Source organism: Typopeltis vanoorti, chromosome 15 (assembly GCF_054136105.1).
Source record: "Typopeltis vanoorti isolate ZY-2024b chromosome 15, IOZ_Tvanoo_1.0, whole genome shotgun sequence".
In the NCBI taxonomy this organism is placed as follows: Eukaryota; Metazoa; Arthropoda; class Arachnida; order Uropygi; family Thelyphonidae; genus Typopeltis; species Typopeltis vanoorti.
Window position 1 is genome coordinate 97,709,560 of NC_143563.1, and position 22,574 is coordinate 97,732,133.

General features: G+C 35.2%; 1 long non-coding RNA gene across 3 annotated transcripts in view; it reads right to left on the reverse strand.

The window, feature by feature from the left end:
• Window positions 1-22,574, reverse strand: part of LOC150099016 (uncharacterized) — a 255,067-nt gene that overhangs the window by 42,573 nt on the left and 189,920 nt on the right. For 2 of the 3 annotated variants that reach the window (XR_016549508.1, XR_016549509.1), the window contains exon 2: window positions 18,683-18,814. The exons of the other annotated variant lie outside the window; for it this stretch is intronic. This is a non-coding gene — a long non-coding RNA (uncharacterized LOC150099016). The remainder of the gene's footprint in view (window positions 1-18,682; window positions 18,815-22,574) is intronic. 3 annotated transcript variants of the gene reach the window in all.

Consider the following 22,574-nt stretch of genomic DNA (forward strand, 5'->3'; position numbering starts at 1 on the left):
TGCCTTGGTCTTGCACTACGTGTGGGATCAGCTAGACTTGCAACACTTGCAGGCGCAAACTTGACTTGTTTGTCTGTTTGCTTACTTGGGAAATGGAGTAAAACCAGGTTTAAAATAGCTTGGTATCTTTATATTATACCCAAGGTAAAATACTTTCTACACACACACACATATATATATACAGTATATGTTAAATTTATTTATCAAAATGCAGCAATTCAGAAAAAAAAAATTATCATATACACTATGTATATAATAAGACAAATCATTGAAACTGAAATGACAAATGAATACAAAAAAAAAAAAAAACCCTTTAGGTATGGCATTGAAAAGGCATTTAATTCAATCTAAACATTAGCCATTTAAGAAGCTCTTAAAAATCCAAGAAATGAAAATACATTGATATTCTTAGCCATGTGTATAAAAATTCAACTGCATCTTTAAAATCAGGAACAGATATGAAATTTTGTATTAAAAAAAAAGAGTTAGATAGGGAGATGTCATTTCGCCTAAATATTTTACAGTAGTCTTAAAAGATATTTTTAAAAATCTGCATTGGAAAAATAGAGGAATTATGGTAAATGAAAAAGAACTCAATCACCTGCGATTTGCTGATGACATTGTTCTTTTAGGAAACTCTGCAGAACTTGAACAAATGCTCAATGAATTGAATGCACAAAATAAACAGAAAGGATGAAATATAAACAAAGACTAACAAAAATAATGTGTCATAAATACATCACCAAAGAGCAGATACAAATGAAGCACCAGGAAATTGATAAGAGTACGTTTACTTAGGACAACAGATCACAGTGGAGGAAGACTGTGAAGAAGAAATTACGCGTAGAATTCAACTTGGTTGGATAGCCTTTGGAAATCACTGTAAAGCACTCAAAGGAAACATCAAAATCCGCCTTAAAAGAAAAATATTCGGCAGTTGTATACTTACGGTCATGGCATATGGATGTGAAAAGTGGACGTCGACTAAAAAATTGACCAACAATTTCCATTTTCTTCTGACAACTCAGAAGAAAATGGAAAGATCATTACTCAGTATTACCATTCTAAATAGAAAGCATGATACTTGAATCAGAGTGCAGACTAGGATGATCATCATAACACTAATTACGGGTATCGACCATATTGGTCTGTTCCGGTCTCATTATCCATCCAATATCCTCTTTTGAGGTCTACCCTGCCTTCTCTTTCCAATTGGCTTATATTTTAGTATTTGTTTAGGATGTCGGATGTTGGCCATTCGGTTTACAAGTTCAATCCATTTTTGTTTATAATTGTTTAGTTTTTCTTCCATTGATTTTCTAAATCCATTTTGACATTCTAATAATATTTTTTCACTGTATATTTTTAGTTGTTCATTAAGTATTCTGCTATAGCATGTATGCAATAAACCTGCTAACCTCTGCAGTTAGCAGGTTTTGTTTTATCCCCTTTTTTAAATATAGGTATTACTATGCTTGTATTCCATTCTATTGGTATTTGTCCATTTGTATATATTTTATTTAAAAATTGTAGTAATCTTTAATGAAATTTTTTTCCAGCAAATTTATACAGTTCGGAATTTATCTCATCTTCTCCTGCTGATTTGCCATTTTTTATTTTATTTAGGTGGTCCTTTAATTCTTTCATTGTTATCATATCATTTAAGATATTTTGTAAGTTTCTGGTGTAATTATTTTTGATGCCAGTATTATCCGTCCAAAGATCTGTAAAGTAATCCAAGAATTCTTTTACATCTATTTCACAATTTATATTTGCAAATATTATTATATGCATTCATGTGTTTTAGTATTTTGTACGCACTGGGTCTTATTTTGTATATGTCATTTTCTAGATATGATACAAATTTTTCCCAGCTTTCTCTGTGTCTCTTTCTGGTTTTCTTTTGGCTATTGCTCGTCTTTTTTTATATTCAATTTCATCTTCTTGTTTTTTGCTACTTAACCATCTTTTAAAAGCCAGTTTTTTATTTTCAATTATTGTTTTTATTTCATTGTCCCATATTTGTAATTTTTTATTTTTATGATATTTTTTCTGTGTTCCTAGACTTTCATGTGCTGCTGATGAGATAATTTCTTTTATATTATTCCATTCTTTCATTTTCTGGTATTTTTTCTAAGTAGTTATTTATCCTCTGTTGGTATAAATTTCTTATACTTGAATCATTTAGTAGTCTTACTTTGTAATTCGATTTTGATTCTCTAGTTTGTTTATTTTTTGTATTTTTGTAGCCAGTTTGGTGGAAATCTTAATTTTGCCTGTACTAAATCTGTATCAATTTCTAGCCCTCTTCTAACTTGAACGTCTAGGAAGAGGTTTGCTGCTTTCTGCTTTTTAATTTGCTATAAAGTAGTCTATTATTGATTTTTGTCCTCTTGCACACCACGTATATTTTTATGTTTGTAAAATGTATTCATTATTTTTAAATTATTATATATTGTATAATCAATGAGTCACTTTCCATTTTTGTTTACTGTTGGTTCTCCAAATTTTTGTATGTTATTGTTAATTTTTTTCATTCCTATTCTGGCATTAAGATCTCCGGCTATAAATATATGGTCTGTCTTATTTAATTTTTCATATATTCCTTGTAACTCTTTGTAAAAGTAATCATTTTCTTCTTCTTTTCCTTCTTCAGGGGCATACACTCCAACAACTGTTATATTTTCTTTATTTAATTTTAATCGCACTTCTAATATTCTTTCATTCCAGTATGTATAATGAGTTATTATTGTTTTAATTGATTTATGGATCCAAATCATTACATCAGCTTTTGCATGCATTTGTTTGTCCACTCCACTATATATGATATTGTAGTTAACTGTTTCTTTTGTTTCTTTAAGTTTCTTTTTTGTTTCTGTAAGAACTGCAATTTCTATATTTTCTCATTTAAAATTTTATCTAATTCTTCTTCTAATGTTCCGTGTAGCATATTTCACCACGATTTTCTTTTCCCAAAGTTTCTTAATTTTTTCCAGTTTGCGGTCGTTTCCCATGTTTTCTGTCCGGTTTGAATTTCGTTGAGACTTGAAAGTAATATGTGTTTCCCTGTGTCAAGTGACTAGCATGACGATAGGTATCGTAGTGGTGGGGCTGCCATCTTAAGACAACTATGCTTGCCTTTTTTAGCAGATAGTGGAAACTACAGGTTGAGAGGAAAAAGTCACCCCCTTGCCCTCGAATTGTTCTAATAGCAATAGGGGGGGGGGAGTAAGAAGTAAGAGACAGTAGAGGGAAAGAAGAGTAGAAGACCAGTCTCCAGATATGACATACCAAGTGTATATTGTACGAAGTAAGATCAGGTCTTGCTTAGGTATCTCGGTAGCCATGCCCGTTCTCACCAATGTGAGCCCCTGAGAAAGACATTATAACAGACCTTAAAAGATCTGAATGGCAATGGACAGGTCATACTGCAAGAACGAACATCCAAAAATGGACAAAATATCGGAATGGTGTTTTCCAGATATGAAAGGAAAGCCACAGTAAACACCAAAGAGACGGTGAGTGGGGGGAGGGATGAGTTGGCTGAAACTTGATGGCAAAGTAAAACTTAAAATGGAACTGAATGGAGGAGATACTGTGCTTGCGCCAGTTATGTAATCTTTCGTTAATGGATCAACATTCATACACAGAGTATATATTTGGCAATCATTTACTACCAGTGCTTCAAACCGTTGTATTAAAATTATATCAGACGAGTACTTAAACATGAAAATTAAAAACGTACTGCTTATATAGCTTTTCAAAATATAAGTCGTTTTCATGTTATTTATAAGATTTTTTTGGCCTAATCATTTTTCTATTCATAATAATGTAGTCAATTTACTGATAACTACTTTTCAAAAAAAAAAAAAAGCAATTCGTGTAAAAATAAGACAAATTTCATTTAAAAATATATTTAATATCAACATGCATATTTTAAAAAAAAAACATTCAAAAATTTTAAATATTTCAAACATATTAAAATATAATGCATTTTTATTTAAAACAAATTTTATTTTGAAAAATATATATATCATAATTATCATCAAATTCCTGATACAGCTTGATATCATAATATTCTGTATACACCTGCAGGGATGTAGAGAGTGTCAAGACTACAACGTTATCGGATCATATATTTCAGTACTCGAGGGCTCTTACTTTATCAATCCACCTATTCCTCTTTTTTTTTTATGACCCGCCTATTTTCATAGGTTTCCTCTTTTCATTAGTGATATTCATAATTTAGGGAATCTTGGGAGCCTCAATAGGAGGTGGCAAACAAGATCAGTAGCAGTCAAGGATGAAAATGGTAAAGTATTGATGGACAAGACAGAAATCATACACAGATGGACAAGATATTGCAGCGAACTATATAAAAATCAACTAAATGATACCGCAACAGAAGTAAATCAAAATCAAAGAACTAAAAGCAATCTCTCCACCAGCAGAGATCTTTGAAAACTACATCTTGGAAGAGGAGGTGAATAAGGCTATAAAACATCTCAAGAACAACAAGAGTCCTGGAGATGACAACATAAAAAGCGAGATGCTAAAATATGGGGGAGAATCAGTTGTAAAAGAAATGCATAAGCTGTGTAATGAAATATGGAGATCAGGGTATGCCCCCGAAGAGTGGAAAAAATCGGTCTTGGTTGTTCCTCATAAGAAAGGCAGTGCTTTAGAATGCACCAATTACAGAACTATTGCATTAATGAGTCATCTTGCAAAGTGCTGATGAAAATACTAACAGAACGCCTGAAGGGGCATATGGAGGCACATCTTCTGGATGAGCAAGCCGGATTTCGACAAGATCGAAGTACATGCAACAAATACTCGCACTAAGACTAATAGCAGAGAAAACTCGAAGAAAGAACAAAAAGATATATTGCTGTTTCGTGGACTTCCAAAAAGAATTTGATAATTATATTGACCAAAATATAACATGGGCTGTCTTGGAATCCTATGGTGTGGACAATAAATTGATCCGCCTGCTGAAAGATATAAACAGCCAAGCACAAGCAAAAATCAGAATAGCAGGTGAGATTGGAGATTGGTTTGCCACAAGTCAAGGTACAAGACAAGGGGACCCAATATCACCAATCATCTTCATCACACATCTGGGAAGAACACTAGATAAGATTAAAGAAGAAGGTGGAGGCATTTCAATAAATGGCATGAGAGTAAACTACCTCTGCTTTGCAGATGACATCGTCCTGATTGAAGAAGACGCAGCAAGGCTGGAACAGACATTGCAAACATTATACACAGAAGGAAAAAGACGCGGATTAAATGTCAACTTAACTTTGGAAAAAACTAAAACAATGCTATTCGGACAACAGGAGTTACGGAACAGAGTTACGATAGACAGATTTCAATTGGAAAATGTGGAACACTTCACATATCTTAGATGCCACATGACGCATGACTTGGACCCCAAAAAAGAGATAAAAATTGGAATAGCCAGAGCAACAACTATTTTAAAAGCCATGGATAAAATACGAAAGAGCCGAGCTATAAAGATGCAAACTAAACTGCGCATTGTATAAACCTGTATCTTCAGCAGCATGCTCTATGGATGTGAGGTCTTGGTATTCCTGAGAGAATCTGAAAGGAGGATATTGGCATTTGAGAGGAAGTGCTATAGAAAGATCTTGAGAATAAGCTGGATACAGAAAGTGAACAATGAGGAAATCTACAGACGAATACAACCAAAAGAAAACCTGATCCAGAAAATAATCAAAAGGAAACTACGTCTATTTGGCCATATATGTAGAATGAATGATGAGAGAAAATTAAAAACGTTGCTGTTTGGAATGATTGGAGGAGAAAACAAAAGAGGAAGACCAAACAGAAAATGGGGCGATGATATCGTCAAATGGTGCGGAAACTCTATACACGAACTGAGTCATCTTGCACAAAATAGAATGCAATGGAATAATTATATCAAGATGGCAGCAGACACCTACGGGCACTGGACCCATGGTTGTTGATGATGATGGGAGCCTCCGTAGCTCAGTCAGTATAGACGAAGCCCTGTGGTGGGGAAAGACCTGAGTTCGATTCCCGTCAGTGACGTGAGGAACCGTTTTCTGATCTCTTTCGACGAAAGGTGAGTTAGCCGGTCTCAATAGGATGTATAGGGTTTTTTCACCCTGAAACTCGGGTTTCTCGTCCCCCAGAACAGGCAAACTGGCCCCGTGAGCACACATGGATTGCAGTCATGAATACGTTCCAGCCATATACCAGTCCCGAGCTCGGATAAAAGTGGGTGAGCAATGATGAACTACCCTGTAAAAAAAATCTCACCAGGAATACTTTGTAGGCAAAAGTCACCTACGGTCGGAAATGACTGAAAGGAAAAAGGGAATCCTCGTGATTCCCTTTTTCATAAAACACTGGATTTATTTAGGAGTATAACGTCACCTGTATCAAGCACAGAGTTCAGCTAAGCATATGTAAGTTTGATATCAAGCCTAACGTCGCTTTCCTTCATAATGCGATCCATTTTAAATGATGATTAAGAATAAGATAATGTACATCTTTGTCTCACAACTGATTTAACTTCAAATCAAAACTGTATTTCCTTCATTTCTAATCTGTGTGTAGGAAGGAATATCGTGTGTTTAGGGATGACGTTAGTTATGAAAATTATAAGGAACAGGCCAGAAGAGTTAGAACTATTGTACGGAAAGCTAAGTCTGCGTATGAAAATAAAACTTCTGTAGCAGCTAAAGACAGCCGAAAAGAATTCTTCTCAACCTCAAAGACCTGGTTGTATAATTAGAGTATAAGCACAGGAAAGATTTTTCAGGAGTGGGAAGAATTTATGATAATTCGATTGCACAAGGATGATGAAGACTGATCTAATTGCGACCTGTCAGTGTGGTGATGATGATGATGATGATTTTGAAAAAAGTTGGTACGAGATTGCATACAGAAGTGGATTGACAGAGAATCACTACTTTGCTATGAACAGTATGGATTTACTACGGAAGATCGTGTTTTTTTTTTATTATTATTATTATTTATTTATTTACAATAATGTTACCGTGAGTTTGATATCCTACGATACTTTTAGACTTTGCCAAAGCATTTGATATATACTAATACTACATATATATACTACACATATACTACGTAAGTCTGTTGCTTAAATTGGAGAATATGGGATTGGGTTATAAAATATTGACATGAATAAGAGGATGGCGGACTGACTGACAGATATCAAAAAGTGGTATATGAGGGTGTGATTTTGCAAGATTGAAGGTGAGTGTTGTACCATAAGGATCAGCCTTGATCCACTCTTATTCATTCTTTGCAATAATGACATTTGGAAGGATTTGAGAGGCGACATACAACTATTTGCTGATGATGCAAAGATAGGTAGAGTATTCAGGAATGCGAAATGTTATTTACAGAATGATTTGAATAGGCTGGAATTGTGAGCATGTGCAAATGGCTATTAGCTTTGCATTTACCAGGTAATAGCCATTTGCACATGCCCACAATTCTAGCCTATTCAAATCATGATCCCACCAATATAATATGACATTGGATATCTCATCACGCAAGAATAAATGGATCTAGATAGGGATCTTGAAGTTTTAGCAAATAAGAAGTTTAAGTTTAAGGGGTATATAGCAAAGATAGTCTTTTAACTTCAACTTTCTATCTACTATGTTAAAGATGATTTGCTCTGTTGTATTTGCCATATGAAATTACCCTATGCGTAATACAATTGGAAGGATAATTGCAGTGCTGAAACGAACCTTCTCATGTAAAGGAAGACATTTTGCCTCTTTACAATTAGTTTGGCGTTAAATCAGTTGTGAGACAAGGATGTATATTATCTCACTCCTTATTCATCATTTATAATGGATCGCATCATGAAGGAAAGTGGCGTTATGATTGGTATCAAAATTATACATGCTTAACTGGGCTTTTTAATTTATGCAGATAATGTTATACCCTTAAATAAATCCGATACAAGTCACCAGGATTCCCAAATTAAACTGAATAACTGCTGTAATGAGTTAGTTAAGAATAGTATGAATATCACCAGACAGAGAGAGAGAGAGAGAGAGAGAGAGAGAGAGCTATGAAAATAGGCGAAACCTAAAAAAATTTCAGCTGTACTCTCAATGGAGAACGCGTATAGAACAAGTAAAACATTTCACATTACACTACTTAGGCACGATTTTTAGTGAAGATGCCAATTTAAATATGGAAATGGACAACATTAGTAAATATGGTATGGTAGGAAATCAACTAAATAAATTTAAACGGATTAAGAGAGAAATTAGTCAAAACACTAAATTAGCTGTGTACAAGACAGTGTTCAAACCAGTTTTAACTTATGGATCTGAGAGCTGAGTCAGAAGTAAAACACTTGACCAAAGACTAGAGACTGCAGATATGAGAGTCCTGAGAAAGATTATAGGCGTGAACACATGGCATCAATGGCAGAATTGTAATTTAAAAAAATGTGGGTGTTAGGAAGGAATTAATATTGTTAGTATTCAGGAATGTGCTAGCAGAGCTAATCTCAGGTGGTATGGTCACTTAAACAGAATGGGAGAGGAAAGATTAGCAAAACAAGTGTTCTCTGCCAGGTTGGCAGGAAAAAGACCCAGAGTAAGAACAGTAAAAAGTGCCTCAGAGGATAGAAATATAAGATCTGATAATGTTGGAATCTTGACAGATAACAGATTGATTTGGAGGAAAATTGTGGATTGGAAATTAGTAATGATGTAAGTTTTTCATGTAGTACTATCATAGTGATCCTGTATCCGCCTCCCCCCCCCACTTCAAGTACATATCAGGAATTTGATGATGACAGTGGTGGTGATCATTCTTAAGAATCTCTTGCTTAATAAGATTGCACATATATTTCACTCCTACAATATTTATTCTTCGAATTCTAGGGACTCATTCTGATATTGCAATCCTTTAAATGCTTTCCATGCATTGCCGATGTCCATCTCAGGCCAACAAACGGACACCATTGCACACAACCCAACACACTCCTCGGTCATAATTTTCCCACAATATTCCCAAGATTTCTCCACTATTTGTCTTAAAGTGAAAATCTGATCCTGACAATCTCTTTTTGACCCGAACTCAGCTTATGTCTTCTCCAAGTTTCCCTTTAACAATTTTTCTTAGTATTTTCTGAAGTATGCATTGCATAAATCTTACTCAAAACACACAGTAAGAAAATTTTTCAAATTCTCACTTCAGTTAAAAATATTTTCTGCAGTTTTACGTAACAATTCCCATAACACTGATATTAATCAGTGTTATGGGAATTGCAAATCAAATATCTTCAGTGCATGTTAATATTTTTAAATGATGTAAACAAAAACCGATTAATATGAATAGATGGCAACGCCAAACGTTAACAATGCAATAGTTGGCTTTCAGTTGAATCTACCGTTGTTATTATTGTTAAACCTACATAATAACTCCAAATTATCAAACGGTGCAACGAATATGGAGACAATCAACTATTTCCATTTCTTCAAGGCTATTGTGGAAACAACGAGATGTCAGAGGTTCCTGGAGACCAATAATATCCAACCGAGTTTCTAAATATTGGCAGGCAAATCGAGCTACACCTGCGAGTCTATAAAAGCAACGGTTATAAATGCGCTAGCAAAGTCTTCACAAAATTATTACCGGGTGACATTATAGTATGACCCAGAATGCAGCCAGGGAAAGACCAGGTGTGATTGACATACAAGGCGGTGCCTCTGGCGTACTGGCAATAGCGTGCTAGCTCAGAAGTTCTTTGTTTCACGGCACAGGAAATGCCGTGAGCGTTTGACAAGAGAAAACTTATCCATGTACGGTTCCATGTAGACCACTTAGATGGTGTTTTAAAAGTGGAACTACATCTGTGTGCCTAAGGAAAATTAACTTTTATTTCACAGTAAGATGACTTCGTAAACGAGCAATCAAGTTAAGAGTTACATAACCATTTAAACACACTTTTTTTCAATTAAATTTTATTTATTTAATTTAAATTTAATTTAATTCGAGCTTTGGCGTCATATGTCAAGCACAATTGCATGCGGTGTCAAAAATTCCTAATTAAAATAAATCGAGCTCATTTAAAAGCAGACGGTCGCTATTTTATTCAAAATTCACTTCGTTCTCTGGTTGACTTCAAGGAGGATTGAGCAAGTGACTGGTTGTGTAAATCAGGTTATTAACCTTATCGTAATTGCGCTACCTCGAATTACATCATCATCATTTCGGATTCATGTCTGTGTTACGTCAACCGTAAGAATTTATTCTGTTGCAATATTACGTATTCCGTTTAGTCGTGGTAGAAATTTAAGCGAAAAAAAAAAAAAATAGCGTGGGAATTATGAAAAGAAATTCATTTAAAAAGAGATTATATTAAGAAGTGACTTGTACTATGATGCTTTACAGCTAATGGTCAGCAATAAATGCGTCATAAATATATTTATCACTGAACGTAATGATATAGACATCCAACTTATGTATTGTTGGCTACAAAAAACATCCAACAATACATATAAGTATTGTTGCCTGTTTTTCATAGCCAACAGATCGCGTCTCTTTAATGAATACTTAATATGCCAAATGACAAATAAATAAAAAAGGAGTTATCTTCTGCGTGAGTTTATTTTCAAGAATTGAACGCAACAATAAGTACTTCAGCTGCCAAACGATATAGGTATATTAAACAATAACAATTTATGTAATATGCATTTATTTATAGGATTAATTCCTGTTTTTTTTATGTTTCGTTTATAAAATGCAAGATTTCATGTACGTTTTACGAAAGGTGTCCAAAATTGTCTTTATATTGGATAGCATAAGTCTTTTAATTTCGTAATTCTTCTTCTTTTTCATGTAGCTTCCTCAGTGAGAGGGTGCAGCACCATGTCCTTCCAGTTCTCTCTGCTGGTGGCTTTCCTTTTTGTTTCTGCATAGCCATGATCTTATATCTTAAAGCCATGTCCTTCGTTTTTTGCCTCTTGATCCTTTTCCCATAATCTTTCCTTCTAAAACTATTAGTATCCTCTGTGCTGCTGAGCCTCTCAGTACAAATCCTTCCAATCTCATCTTTCTCTGGATCATTTCCTGTAATAAAGATCTCTGTGTTCTCATTCTCTGTAGGACATCTGTATTTGTCACGTGTTCTCTCCATGAGATTTTCAGAGCTCTCCTATAGCACCATATTTCAAATGCCATTTTCTGTTGCCTTACTCTCTTCTTGAATACCCAGGTCTCACTTCCATATGTGAAAATTGGCCACACTAATGTTCTTAACATTCTTTTCTTTGTCTCGATACTCACAGAACTTCTGAGCAGATCTTTATTTTTCCAGAATGCATCTTTAGGTATGGCTGTTCTTATTTTTATTTCTTTATCTTGCTTTCCATCTGCAGTATCTCAAGTAGGTCCCTAATTGTTCAATTAGGGACCTACTTGACCTACGAATATGTTCAATTTTCATATTGTTTATGAATATTTCTGGCTTGGATCTGTTTTCTTTTGAGATTTTCATAAATTTGGTTGTTTTTTTTGCATTTATATCTAATCCAAATTCTTTACCTTCTTCAATTAATAGCTGCAGTAATTTGATTAATTTGTTTCAGTTTTCTACTATTAGAATGGTATCATCAGCATATCTAAGATTGTTGTACTTTATACCATTGATACTAATTCCTGGTTTTTGTTTTTCAATCTTTTTCATCACTGTCTCACTATAAATATTAAACAGATTTGGTGAAAGGATACAACCTTGTCTAACTCCTCTTTTTATTTTCACTTCAGAAGTCTCAGAGTTAAACAGCTGCATTTTCTGTTTGGTGTGAATCATTTTTATAATTTATATGTTCTAATTATTTCGTAATTACTCATAAGTATTTCATTTAACTCCGTATGCCAAGTATTATGCAGAATTTCACGAATAGTTTGCTCTTTATGGCCTTTAATAACAACAATTAAATTAAGAAGGCAATATAAACATGACCAGATCAGAACAGATTACTCACGTTTCGTTAACAGTTAACACTTGAATAACAGTAATAAAAACTGGAATCCAAGTGAGCGTGTGAAAGACGGTCATGACGCCATAAAATTTCGCCATAAAATTTCGTAGTCAGCAACAGTAAATGTTAATTTGGAAAAGGTATGCAGAACTGATCCATTTTGAGCACTGTTGATAATATTCTTTTGGTAGTAGAATCATTCTTCTATTTGCAGCTGAGGGTCAACCAGCACACAAGAAGATACAAAAAAAAAGTAGCAAGGAAAAAGAACCAACAACGTAAGAAAGAGAACAGCCCTTCATTAGCGCAAATACGTAGGTAAGAGAGAAAAAGAGACTTTTTGCTAACCCTCCTGACACCTCTTGGATAATGAGATATCAATCAACAACACTTGGGAAGAGGGGGGGGGGGAACACAAATAGGAAAAAAAAAAGGGAAAAAAGCAGCAAAGAAAAAAATTGCCAAAAACAGGGAAGAAGCAAGAAAAATTCAAAACTGAGTCCAAGACACCCTTGGGATGTCTCTGGAAGGTATTTTATCGTGCCAGATGTTCCAAAAAACATGCTAGCGTGTTTCAAGGTCGCTCGTTAATTGCCCTTATCGATCAACGTGTACCGAACCGCCCGGAACTGCCGGCCAACATTGCGTGACGCAGTAGGAGCTATAATAGTCACTTGTGTTCTCCCGACTAGCCATCCTGATTCCACATAACCCGATCCCCTTCTCCGTTTGCCCCCCCCCCCAAGTGCACGACGTTGAGTAAACGGGGGGGGGGATGAGAAATAAAAACACAAACCAGTTCGTCCAGCTGTCTTCCACTTTCAAGCTATGCGCTGGGTGTCCGAGGTTAGAATCCATCACAACATCCATACCGGATCTCTCGGGGTTCCTTGAGTCACCTGTGTAGGGCGACCCATCACTCGTGATAACAGACGGCCTCTCCTGAGAAGAATTTGATACTTCTTTTTTTTTTTAGATCGTTAGCAAAAATGCTAATTATTGCTAACACATCCAAGAGCAGTCTCACTGGTTTTGTCGTTCTTTTTGAATACCAAAAATAGTATCTGATCAGTCTTATAATCTCAATGATATAAAATTCAGTAAATAATGAAGAATATTCAATTCTTACCACTAAAAAAATTTGTGGCAACTCCTCCGAAAGACAGTAGCTAGGAAGGCGCCTGATTTGGTTTTCGACTGGAAAAGTCTGGGTTCGAACCTTGTAAAGGCTTTGCCGATACATGTGAGTTAGCTAATCTCGTGCAATTCACTGAAATGATTACGTTCTTATATGCATTTATTTTTGCATTTTGGAAATATTACACATCAGATGTAATTATTCTGATAAAAAAAAGGAGGAAGGGTTGTTTAAAATTTAATGAGGTGAATGTTGCACGCCCTGGTGTGCATTGGCTAAACTTAACGCTGCTTTCTTCTACACTCGATTCGCAACAATAATTTTAGTCGTCTCTCCGCATCGCAATCTGGAAAAGCAACCTCACCATTTGGTTAGAAAGACCGGAGTTTGAAAACGAGTTCATAGTTAGTTGCTTGCTTCCGAATCCCACGTAAGGCATGAATGTTTGTTAAATCCTTTTTTAGACAAGCATGTGCGAGGGTGGGGGAGTTCTGGTAAACACCTAGAAAAAAAATGATATTAAAGAAACTGGTATAACTACAAGTTATATCAGTGTAAGCTCGCACCTCAGAGTTTACACAGAGGTGCGAGCCGTAATCAAGTTTTTCGTGCTGCAAGAAAAGTCCGTAACTGAGATTCACCAAGCTTTGTGTGAGACTTTAGGAGACTGTGCCCCAGTATATCATACAGTTGCCAGATAGACGGCCAATTTTAAAACTGGTACCCCCTTCCCACGTCAGGAAGACCCTCCGCGGCGATCACACCTGAAAACATCGATGAAGTGCATGCCATGATCCTTGATGATAGATGAATACTACCAGCCAAAAACATGCAAAGACTAGGGATATCAAGGGAACGAGTTGGGCTCATTATCCACCAACATCTGGACATGTAGAAGCTCTCAGCGAGGTGGGTCGCAAAATGTTTCAATGCCGACCAAAAGAGAGAGTATGTGCTGTAATCTCAAGGGATTTGGGTCATTTTAAGAAGTCAGCTGAAAATCGTTTGGCTCGTGTGATTGTAGAAGTTAGTAATGATGTAATTTTTTTCATGTAGTACTGTCATATCCTGTACACCCCTTGATGGTACATGGCAGGAATTTGATGATGATGATGATGATTGTTGATGAAACATAGCTTCATCAATATGACCCAGGGACCAAACAACAGTCAGTGGAGTGGAGACACAAAGGGTCTCCACGGCCAAAGAAGTTCCGAACCCTCAAGTCAGCAGGGAAGGTTCTTGTCATTGTCTTTTGGGATAAGGATGGTGTAATCCTTACCAAGTACCTCAAACAAAAGTGAAGCTGTTACAGCAGCAGCAGTTTATTCAACAGCTCTGAAAGAACTGAAGGATGTACTGAAGGAAAAACGCCGCGGGAAATTGAGCAGGTCATTCGCCAGACCTGTTTCATCTGACTATTTCCTATTCCCAAATTTAAGGAAACACTTGAAAGGATCAAATTTACCATAGATGATGAAGTCATATCTGCAGCTGTGGACTGGTTTGTGCAACAAGCGAAAGATTTTTTTCCTCAGAAGATTGCAAATGATGCAGCATCGTTGTAACAAGTGTGACACTTCGTGGAGAATAATGTGTAAGTTGCATTGTTTTACCTGAATTCCTTCATGGTGATTATCACAACTTTTCAGCATACTACGTATAGCTCCTTGAGTTTATATGGTTTGTATTTCAATAATACAAAAAAATGCAAGGAATATTCATTCCTTTATTTGCTTTCGAAAAATGTTTTTGTTTGTTTTTTTCCTTCCAGCTGCTATACAACGCATGCACGCACACAAACACACACACGGCAGATAGAATTAACAGCACCTCTCATTATTAGATTTATAAAATTAAGACTGTAATAGGGCATTGGGCCTTCTTCATCTTCAACCCATAGGACGAGAGAGCCCCTGATTAGGTCTCAGGGTCACGGCGAATTAACGTAGCTGGCACTTCACTCCTCTGCTGCTTTCCCTAAGGGCAAGTATTTCTGCCTGTAGTTCTAGGTGTTCAAAAGTTTCGTGTGCCTGTTCTGAGGGACAAAACTTCGAGTTTCCGGATAAAACCCTTCCCCCTCCGTATGAGACCGGTTAACTCACCATTTGAATGAAAACACCTGATAAAGGTTCTCACGTTGTAAACGGGATCCAAACCCAGGTCTTTCAAACCAAAACCTCGTTTATACCAACTGAGCTATGGATGCTTCCCATTAGGTCTAATGCAATAAATAAAGATGGCAGGGGGGTGGGTGGAGAAGAAACAAAGATTTTCTTCGAATCATTGAATCTTTCATAATATTTTCTTGTTTCATTATCAGAGTGTATATATATATACACAAATTGTTCATTGCATTGATTTGATACACATAACGATTTTATCATATCGTTAGATAGTAGATGATTTTTCATCATCCGTGTGAAACCACTGCTCTCTTTACAAAGCCCTACAACAGCTTGATTCGTATTTCATATTTAATTTCAACAGTTGGATTTCCATATTATCTCCCCTTAACCCACTCACGGTATTAATAAATAATTGTATAGTTCCCATTCAAAATGCAGGTAAGTGTCAAATTACAAAAAAAAAATCATGTTTACTTTTTTTTTTTCCCTGAAAGCAATATCTTCATTTCCATCGTCCTTTTTTTATTCTTTGATTCGGTGTTCAATAATTCCATCTAAATTTACTTTTGAAGACGAATTATAAAGGAGGAAAAAAAAAAAAGAGTACAGTGATTTGAAATGGTTTATATATTTATATTTAAAAGAACTACGATTATCTAATTTGTCTTCTGGTACCAGAAGACATTTTGTTCTAGGATAAGGCCTGATTAAAATCATCATTAGTATCCAAAAGTTAAGGGCCACCTACATTTTTACCTGTATATGAAAAAAAAATTCCTGACTACAGCTAAATGTGGACGTAAATTTATTACCACCATGTTAATAAATTCTATTACATAAAAATGTGTAATAAATTTCGTACAAATTAAATTGCAATACGTTTTTGGCAAAAGTTACAAATTTCCTAAGCACCTAGTTAAGGAATTAATGTACAGTGTTTACAGAAAACTATGCGGAGAGACATTTCAATATGGAATTCATAGTGAAGAATTGAAGTGTTGTGGAGACAACACATCAATGTGATGACTACCTTCAAACCCCAGACAAAATTAAGAAATTTACTTAGTTCTTCCAAAGATCGTCTTCCATACTTGGCCCACCGGGTATACAAAATCCAATGTACCTGTAACATAGGGGGGGGGGGAAACAGGACCCACTATCATCAGAAAAGACGAACACAAACGACACATTCAATACCTTCATTATGGAAAAACAGGCCTATCAGACCACGCACTCCAAACATACCATAGAATTGACTGGAAAGGCACCAAGTCCCTACACCGCACCAAAACCTGGTTTGAGAGCAAATTCAAAGAAATCTGTGAAATGCTAAAACATTATCCAAACCAGAACAAAAATTATGGATTAATCATTCCAAGAATGTGGAGGACCCATCTGCAACCCTTATATCAACCAGAACAAGCCCTGAAGAAAATCACAGTACGAAAGGACTTTAGAAATGTTTAATGTAGTTTCGTTTTTAATTTATTTGTATTTTAATTTTTTCTTATTTTATTTATTTATTTATTTTTATTTTTCCCCCGCAAGAGGTCAGGCTACGTTAAAAGATTAACAAGCATTTAGATTCATTTATATTCAAGCTGCCCTGCTGTATAGCGTTGATTGCGTTTTGCTGCTATAACCAAAAATCTGTCTTCGTGCTCCATGGTAGAGTGAGGGCGACCTCTTAGCAAACGTCGGGAACTCATTCCATTGGTTTGAAACGCTAAAAGACTGTGCTAAGCGAATAGCACAGTCTTTTAGCGTTTTAACTATTTTTGTTAAAAATAGTTAAAACGCCTGGATACAACATTATGTGAGATTCTAGCAACATCAGTAATTCCGTGGCCTTTTTCAAGCTTTTTCAATAATTCTTCCCCGCGTGAAATCATCTAGTGATGTCTTTGAGATATTAAAAGACATCCAAGTTTGCAACTTTATTCCTTCACGAAACGAGCTTCCTTCAAACACAATTCGCTTAGCACAGTCTTTTATTTTGTTGCTAGTGCTACCACGTGACCCCTTTGCGCGCGATTCGAAAATATGATTGTGTACCCGCTTTCTACTCGAAATCATCACTTGCCACAAGCTCATTCGTCTAAATTTGTATTTAGACGAATGAGCTTGTAATGGTGATTGTAATCTTCAGTAATAGTGTTTGACCTTAGATTTTGGGACACCAGTGTATTTAAACAATTTAGGCATTTTCAATCCAACAAAGGTGTCTCTCTTGTGTACTACGGAGGTGAGGAATCTTAATAGGCATTTTTTTTTTAAGAAAGTTGAATTTTTTTAGGGGCACAGTGAGAAATTTAGACATCCCTTCATGTCTTAAATGCCGTTGAGACTCGGTCAGTTAAAACAAAACCAGTATTGAATACCGTTTCTTTAACGTACATAAAAGTTTTAAAAATAACGAATATATCGCCATCCAAACGAATTTAAAAAAAGAAAGAAAAAACGTTAATCTCTCATGTAACAATAATTACATACTTCGTTACTTTCAGTCAGATTAAATTTAAAATGTCAGTGAAAGTTATAAACCTCATTGCAAAAAAATGATAGGGGAGGCAGTCAGATTATTACAGATGTACAGAAATACACCTTCGAATAAAAAAAAAATAGAATAATTACAGAAAATGTGTTGAATGATTTGCAATTCTAATTTATTGCATAGAAAATATTTATTATGAATGAGCATCATCTAAATCTACGCACTTTGTAGATTATGTAACCATGTGGTGTGGTGCGGTGTTTCCTTTTCGGTCGTTTCCGACCGTAGGTGACTTTGTAAGCATTTTGCCCACATAGTGTTCCTGGTGAGATTTTTACAGGGTAGTTCACCATTGCTTTCCCCAACCCCATCCCCAATTTTATCCGGGCACGGGACCGGCATATGGCCGGGACGTATTCATAACTGTAATCCGTGTGTGTTCACGGGGGGGGGGGGGTTGCCTGTTCCGAGGACGAAAATCCTACCACCGTATGAGACCGGCTAACTCACCTTTCGTCGAAAGAGACCCGATAAAGGTTCCTCACATCACTCACGGGAATCGAACCCAGGTGTTTCCGACCAAAGGACTTCGTCTATATTGACTGAGCTACGAAGGCTTTATATAAATGTTAACACATAAAAATGTAATATAAATTATAAGAAAATTGCTATTTGAAAATTCACAAAATTAGAATAATTTTTAACGTGGTTCAAACTATTTGAAGAATGCGAAAATAAATGCACAAAAATTATAGTCAAAGGGAAACAACATGATAGTTAGTACTTTGTTTCATCCTCCTTAACCTTTATGACCGTTGATACACGGTTGGACATATTATTTACTAGCGGTACAGTTTGTTTGTTTTTTTTTTAATCAAAACATGCCCACCTGGTCTGCAGACTAGAAAGAAGTTCATTTTTGTCTCTTGCGGCAACTTCTTGAAGACGTTTTTTCATAATTCCTCACAATTTCTCAATGGGATTTAAATCGGGTGAGTATGTCGGCCAAGGAATTACAGAACTAGAAAAGAAAAGGATATATTTAAGCCAGAACCCAAAACCTATAAAGTAATAAAATACATGAATAAAGAAATAAAAGAAAAGATAAAAATACAAACAATAGATTTAGAAAAATGGGTAGGACTGAAAAATACAATAAAGAAGATGAAAAATAGGAAAACACCAGGAGAAGACAATATAAATATAGAACTATACAAAAATGCAAGTGAATTTAAAGAAAGACTTCTGAAAATTTTTAATATGGTTTGGATGTCTGGAAAAACTCCTAACTCTTGGAGAAAAATTATTGGTTATTCCAATCTATAAAAAAGGAAATAAAGAAGATTGCAGTAACTATAAAAGAATTAATCTGCTGGAATACACGATATAAAATATACGCAGGAATATTAAAAGAGAAACTAAGCAGTATTTGTAAAGGACCAACTACTAGAAGAACAAAATGGTTTCCGAAAAGTCCGATCTTGCATAGATCCAATTTTTACTTTAAAATTATTAATAGAAAAGAGAAGAGAATTTCAAAAAGAAACATACGTGGCCTTTACTGATTACGAAAAAGCTTTTGACAAAATTAGTAGACAAAAATAGTTTAAAATATTAACCGATTTACATATACCAAGCCAACTTCTACAATCCATTCAAGAAATATATACAGGAAATAAAATAGCAGTTAAATTAGAATACATCTCAGAATGGAAAGATATATCAAGAGGAGTACGACAAGGATGCACCCTCTCACCTCTGCTTTTCTATATATATATATAAATAAAATTATAACAATCTGGAAACAGTATGACCCATTTGGTATATAAAAAACCCCACAAATGAAGAGATACCCTACTATTTGCAGATGATCAAACAGTATTAGCTACATCAGAAGATGATTTACAAAGATCATTAAAATCATTAAATGATATCTCAAAACAATATACTATGACAATATCTAAAGTAAAAACAAAAATAATGGCATTCAAAGGAGAAAACCCAATAATAAGTAAATATAGTGATAAATAATAAAATATTAGAACAAGTAAATACTTTCAGATACTTGGGATGTGATTTATCATACGAAGAAGAAAAAGACATACACTAAAATATCAAACTTTGTCAAAGTAAATGGCATAATAAATAATATATTCAAGCCACCCATAGTACAAAAACACACTAGAATTAGACTATATAATGTCTTGTCAAAACTAACTCTACTATACGGAAGCGAAACATGGACCATAAAAAGGAAAGATAAAAAATGAATTCAAACAGAAGAAGTTTCTCAAAAAAAAAAAAAAAAAACAGCTGGATATATCATTATACAGATAAATATTATACAGATTAATGAGTGAAAAAAGAAGAATCGGAAGACCAAGAAAGAGAGCATGAGACCGGAACAGGCCACCTGGCCTAAAATCCATGTAAGGAAGAAGAAGGAGGAGGAATTACATTAATTTGCCTTTTCTTTGAGCCATCTAGTAGTGGTCTTGGAAGTGTGACAAGAAGCTGAATCTTGTTGAAAAAGGAAATCACCATCACATAAATTATCCAACTAACATAACATAAAGTGCTCAATAATTTCTTGGTACACTTTGGAATTGACTCTTTCGTATACAATACACAGCCTACCCGCTAGGGTCATACAAGCCCATACCATGACAGCGGTTGCAAATTTCACCAAACGTTTCATGCATTCTTTATCAAATGCTTCTTGCTTAAGACGCCAAACACTTGATTACGGGACACACAAAACATATTTTCATCGCTAAAAAAAGTACCTTTTTCCAGTCTTCTTTACCCCACAACAGTCTTCGCACACACCATCGCACTCTAGCTGCCTTTTGCTTGGAAGTCATAAGCGGCTTCGTCTCAGGCACACGTGATTTAAAACCCAATTTGTGAAGTCGTCTCAACGTCATAGATTGAGACACATTCGCACCTGGCTCTTTCCATCTCCTCTGAAACTACCTTACACTTCGGAAGCGATTATTCTTCAATCTCCTCTCATCTCTTGACGTAGTTATTACCTTTTGACCGCTATTGCGATTATTTTGAAAACTCCGGTTATTAGAATACTGTCTCAATACTCTACTCACGCTAGCTTGAGAACATTTCAATTCCTTAATACGCTGTTGAGTTTGGCCTTCTTTGTGTAGAGACACCCTACGAAACTTAGCTTCCGATATGTCACTTTCGACCCATGTTCAGCAAATGATTAACTGAAATCCACTTGCAAACGATTCCTCACATACGAGTCCGTACGGCAGGTACTGAAATATGCTATTTCTATTCTTTCCTCAAAACCAATCGTGGAATATTCTAATATTTCGAACCACGAAATATTAGAAATATTAAAAATTATTCTCATTTTGTGGATGTTTTCAAATAACAGTTTTCTTATAATTTATATTATATTTTTATGGTTATATAATCTACAAAGTACGTAGATTTAGATGACTAATTCATATTTAGTAATAATTATTTTCTGTGCAATAAATTAGAATTGCAAATCATTCAACACATTTTCTTTGATTATTCTATTTTTTTTTTATACGGAAGTGTAGCTGTTCTTGTGTAAAATGGAGAAAAATTGTAAATATTCATATTATAATACAGTCATATAAAAACAAGTAAAGAAATTATAATAAAAAATCATAAAAAAATAGTTTCCTAATGGCAGTTTTGTATACTGTCATCAAATTACTGACATAATTTTAATTTTTTTTTGAGTGCGTACCATTGTATGTTTTAGATGTTTCGGTATAATGCGTAGCATTCCTGTTCTCATCCGTCAGTAGACAATTATATTCACAATCACGTGATTAAATTTCGTATTTCAGATTCTTATTAAATGTATCGACCAGAGTGAATTTTGATTCAAATGTGCATGTTGGAATACGCAAATATAAAACACAGTTTTGGTAAATAAAGCAGCCATCCATATTTGAATCATTGCTAGCAACACATCTGATTGCAATATTAAAAATGGAATTAGAAAAGAGTTCCCAAACAATTACGACAAAATTATCACTTTGTTTCTTTTAACCCCTTTTATTTTAATGCTCGTTGCATTTTGGATTTCAAAGTATTAAAATACGTTCGTACGTAGTGAAGGACCTATGCTATTCAAATTCCCCGAGCTTTTGCCTCGCAAAAGCTCGGGGAATTTGAATACCGTGCGCGACGCAGTTGTAGTACGGCCCCCTTATAGCAGCAGAAGGCCAAGCAGTGTCTTTTGTGAATCAGTGTGCCAATAGCCGGGAAGCAGAGAGAGAGAGAGAGAGAGAGAGAGAGAGAGAGAGAGAGAGAGAGAGAGAGAGACTACGTTCTTGAGTTAGGTGCGCTTTTGTAACATTCTGTTTTAGTTGTCCAGCAATTTTTTTCTTCTACTGAAATGGCAAATTTTAAGGAGAAAATAATCTGCATCAAAGTTTGCTTCAACCTCAAAAAAAAAATAAAAATAAAAATAAAAAAATACTGCAGAAACCCACCGAATGATGGAAGCGTTTGGTTGATAATGCTATGAGCTAAAGCAAAACTTTTTTTTTATGGTACACACGCTTCAAGGACGGACGAAAGTCTGTCAACTACGATGAGCGTTCTAGACGACTGTCGACAAAGCACAACCCTAGGAAACATCGCGAAAGTACGCGAGGCTATCTTTTCAGATCGTAGGCGAACTATCCATGATGTTTGTCTATCATACGGGCATTCAACGCATCTTCCCGCACATCACTCGCATTCGACATTTCTTGGCTTCCTAAAACACGACA